This window comes from Oncorhynchus nerka, linkage group LG14, assembly GCF_034236695.1.
Source record: "Oncorhynchus nerka isolate Pitt River linkage group LG14, Oner_Uvic_2.0, whole genome shotgun sequence".
Taxonomy (NCBI): Eukaryota; Metazoa; Chordata; class Actinopteri; order Salmoniformes; family Salmonidae; genus Oncorhynchus; species Oncorhynchus nerka.
In genome coordinates this window covers 39,401,367-39,406,393 of record NC_088409.1, presented here as the reverse complement: position 1 = coordinate 39,406,393, position 5,027 = coordinate 39,401,367, and positions in this window count along the sequence as shown.

The following is a 5,027-nucleotide window of genomic DNA, read 5'->3' as shown; positions in this document are numbered from 1 at the left end:
CTGTATGTGTGTGTTGTCTGTACGTTGTCTGTACCTGTACGTCCTGTATGTGTGTTGTCTGTATGTTGTCTGTACCTGTACGTCCTGTATGTGTGTGTTGTCTGTACGTTGTCTGTACCTGTACGTCCTGTATGTGTGTGTGTTGTCTGTAAGTTGTCTGTACCTGTACGTCCTGTATGTGTATGTTGTCTGTACGTTGTCTGTACCTGTACGTCCTGTATGTGTGTGTTGTCTGTACGTTGTCTGTACCTGTACGTCCTGTATGTGTGTGTTGTCTGTACGTTGTCTGTACCTGTACGTCCTGTATGTGTGTGTTGTCTGTACGTTGTCTGTACCTGTACGTCCTGTATGTGTGTGTTGTCTGTACGTTGTCTGTACCTGTACGTCCTGTATGTGTGTGTTGTCTGTACGTTGTCTGTACCTGTACGTCCTGTATGTGTGTGTTGTCTGTACGTTGTCTGTACCTGTACGTCCTGTATGTGTGTGTTGTCTGTACGTTGTCTGTACCTGTACGTCCTGTATGTGTGTGTTGTCTGTACGTTGTCTGTACCTGTACGTCCTGTATGTGTGTGTTGTCTGTACGTTGTCTGTACCTGTACGTCCTGTATGTGTGTGTTGTCTGTACCTGTACGTCCTGTATGTGTGTGTTGTCTGTACCTGTACGTCCTGTATGTGTGTGTTGTCTGTACCTGTACGTCCTGTATGTGTGTGTTGTCTGTACGTTGTCTGTACCTGTACGTCCTGTATGTATGTGTGTGTTGTCTGTACCTGTACATCCTGTATGTGTGTGTTGTCTGTACCTGTACGTCCTGTATGTGTGTGTAGTCTGTACCTGTACGTCCTGTGTGTGTGTGTTGTCTGTACGTTGTCTGTACCTGTACGTCCTGTGTGTGTGTGTTGTCTGTACGTTGTCTGTACCTGTACGTCCTGTATGTGTGTGTTGTCTGTACGTTGTCTGTACCTGTACGTCCTGTATGTGTGTGTTGTCTGTACGTTGTCTGTACCTGTACGTCCTGTATGTGTGTGTTGTCTGTACCTGTACGTCCTGTATGTGTGTGTTGTCTGTACGTTGTCTGTACCTGTGTTGTCCTGTGTGTGTGTGTTGTCTGTACCTGTACGTCCTGTATGTGTGTGTTGTCTGTACCTGTACATCCTGTGTGTGTGTGTTGTCTGTACCTGTACGTCCTGTATGTGTGTGTTGTCTGTACCTGTACGTCCTGTATGTGTGTGTTGTCTGTACCTGTACGTCCTGTATGTGTGTGTTGTCTGTACGTTGTCTGTACCTGTACGTCCTGTATGTGTGTGTTGTTGTCTGTACCTGTACGTCCTGTATGTGTGTGTTGTCTGTACGTTGTCTGTACCTGTACGTCCTGTATGTGTGTGTTGTCTGTACGTTGTCTGTACCTGTACGTCCTGTATGTGTGTGTTGTCTGTACCTGTACGTCCTGTATGTGTGTGTTGTCTGTACCTGTACGTCCTGTATGTGTGTGTTGTCTGTACGTTGTCTGTACCTGTACGTCCTGTGTGTGTGTTGTCTGTACGTTGTCTGTACCTGTACGTCCTGTATGTGTGTGTTGTCTGTACGTTGTCTGTACCTGTACGTCCTGTATGTGTGTGTTGTCTGTACGTTGTCTGTACCTGTACGTCCTGTATGTGTGTGTTGTCTGTACGTTGTCTGTACCTGTACGTCCTGTATGTGTGTGTTGTCTGTACCTGTACGTCCTGTATGTGTGTGTTGTCTGTACGTTGTCTGTACCTGTACGTCCTGTATGTGTGTGTTGTCTGTACGTTGTCTGTACCTGTATGTCCTGTATGTGTGTGTTGTCTGTACGTCCTGTATGTGTGTGTTGTCTGTACGTTGTCTGTACCTGTACGTCCTGTATGTGTGTGTTGTCTGTACGTCCTGTATGTGTGTGTTGTCTGTACGTTGTCTGTACCTGTACGTCCTGTATGTGTCTGTTGTCTGTACGTTGTCTGTACCTGTACGTCCTGTATGTGTGTGTTGTCTGTGTACGTCCGTTGTCTGTACCTGTACGTCCTGTATGTGTGTGTTGTCTGTACGTTGTCTGTACCTGTATGTGTGTGTTGTCTGTACGTTGTCTGTACCTGTACGTCCTGTATGTGTGTGTTGTCTGTACGTTGTCTGTACGTCCTGTATGTGTGTGTTGTCTGTACGTTGTCTGTACCTGTACGTCCTGTATGTGTGTGTTGTCTGTACGTTGTCTGTACCTGTACGTCCTGTATGTGTGTGTTGTCTGTACGTTGTCTGTACCTGTACGTCCTGTATGTGTGTGTTGTCTGTACGTTGTCTGTACCTGTACGTCCTGTGTGTGTGTGTTGTCTGTACGTTGTCTGTACCTGTACGTCCTGTATGTGTGTGTTGTCTGTACGTTGTCTGTACCTGTACGTCCTGTATGTGTGTGTGTTGTCTGTACCTGTATGTCCGTTGTCTGTACCTGTACGTCCTGTATGTGTGTGTTGTCTGTACGTTGTCTGTACCTGTACGTCCTGTATGTGTGTGTTGTCTGTGTCTGTCTGTCCTGTATGTGTGTGTTGTCTGTACCTGTACGTCCTGTATGTGTGTGTGTCTTGTCTGTCGTTGTCTGTACCTGTACGTCCTGTATGTGTGTGTTGTCTGTACGTTGTCTGTACCTGTACGTCCTGTATGTGTGTGTTGTCTGTACGTTGTCTGTACCTGTACGTCCTGTATGTGTGTGTTGTCTGTACGTTGTCTGTACCTGTACGTCCTGTATGTGTGTGTTGTCTGTACGTTGTCTGTACCTGTACGTCCTGTATGTGTGTTGTCTGTCGTTGTCTGTACCTGTACGTCCTGTATGTGTGTGTTGTCTGTACGTTGTCTGTACCTGTACGTCCTGTGTGTGTGTTGTCTGTACGTTGTCTGTACCTGTACGTCCTGTATGTGTGTGTTGTCTGTACGTTGTCTGTACCTGTACGTCCTGTATGTGTGTGTTGTCTGTACGTTGTCTGTACCTGTACGTCCTGTATGTGTGTGTGTGTCTGTCTGTACTGTATGTGTGTGTTGTCTGTACCTGTACGTCCTGTATGTGTGTGTTGTCTGTATGTTGTCTGTACCTGTATCGTCCTGTATGTGTGTGTTGTCTGTACGTTGTCTGTACCTGTACGTCCTGTATGTGTGTGTTGTCTGTACGTTGTCTGTACCTGTACGTCCTGTATGTGTGTGTTGTCTGTACGTTGTCTGTACCTGTACGTCCTGTATGTGTGTGTTGTGTGTGTTGTCTGTACCTGTACGTCCTGTATGTGTGTGTGTGTGTCTGTACCTGTCCTGTATGTGTGTGTTGTCTGTACGTTGTCTGTACCTGTACGTCCTGTATGTGTGTGTTGTCTGTACCTGTCTGTCCTGTATGTCCTGTATGTCTGTGTGTTGTCTGTATGTGTGTGTTGTCTGTACCTGTACGTCCTGTATGTGTGTGTTGTCTGTACGTTGTCTGTACCTGTACGTCCTGTATGTGTGTGTTGTCTGTACGTTGTCTGTACCTGTACGTCCTGTATGTGTGTGTTGTCTGTACGTTGTCTGTACCTGTACGTCCTGTATGTGTGTGTTGTCTGTACCTGTACGTCCTGTATGTGTGTGTTGTCTGTACCTGTACGTCCTGTATGTGTGTGTTGTCTGTACGTTGTCTGTACCTGTACGTCCTGTATGTGTGTGTTGTCTGTACCTGTACATCCTGTATGTGTGTGTTGTCTGTACCTGTACGTCCTGTGTGTGTGTTGTGTACCTGTACGTCCTGTATGTGTGTGTTGTCTGTACCTGTACGTCCTGTATGTGTGTGTTGTCTGTACGTTGTCTGTACCTGTACGTCCTGTATGTGTGTGTTGTCTGTACCTGTATGTGTGTGTTGTCTGTACGTTGTCTGTACCTGTACGTCCTGTATGTGTGTGTTGTCTGTACGTTGTCTGTACCTGTACGTCCTGTATGTGTGTGTTGTCTGTACCTGTACGTCCTGTATGTGTGTGTTGTCTGTACCTGTACGTCCTGTATGTGTGTGTTGTCTGTACGTTGTCTGTACCTGTACGTCCTGTGTGTGTGTGTTGTCTGTACGTCGTGTATGTGTGTGTTGTCTGTACCTGTACGTCCTGTATGTGTGTGTTGTCTGTACCTGTACGTACTGTATGTGTGTGTTGTCTGTACGTTGTCTGTACCTGTACGTCCTGTATGTGTGTGTTGTCTGTACTGTGTCTGTATGTGTGTGTATGTGTCTGTGTGTGTCTGTACCTGTACGTCCTGTCTGTCTGTTGTCTGTACCTGTCCTGTATGTGTGTGTTGTCTGTACGTTGTCTGTACCTGTACGTCCTGTATGTGTGTGTTGTCTGTACATTGTCTGTACCTGTATGTGTGTGTTGTCTGTACGTTGTCTGTACCTGTACGTCCTGTATGTGTGTGTTGTCTGTACATTGTCTGTACCTGTATGTGTGTGTTGTCTGTACGTTGTCTGTACCTGTACGTCCTGTATGTGTGTGTTGTCTGTACGTTGTCTGTACCTGTACGTCCTGTATGTGTGTGTTGTCTGTACGTTGTCTGTACCTGTATGTGTGTGTTGTCTGTACGTTGTCTGTACCTGTACGTCCTGTATGTGTGTGTGTTGTCTGTACCTGTACGTCCTGTGTGTGTGTGTTGTCTGTACGTTGTCTGTACCTGTACGTCCTGTGTGTGTGTGTTGTCTGTACGTTGTCTGTACCTGTACGTCCTGTATGTGTGTGTTGTCTGTACGTTGTCTGTACCTGTACGTCCTGTATGTGTGTGTTGTCTGTACGTTGTCTGTACCTGTACGTCCTGTATGTGTGTGTTGTCTGTACGTTGTCTGTACCTGTACGTCCTGTATGTGTGTGTTGTCTGTACGTTGTCTGTACCTGTACGTCCTGTATGTGTGTGTGTGTGTTGTCTGTACCTGTACGTCCTGTATGTGTGTGTGTCTGTACCTGTACGTTGTCTGTGTGTTGTCTGTCCTGTATGTGTGTGTTGTCTGTACGTTGTCTGTACCTGTACG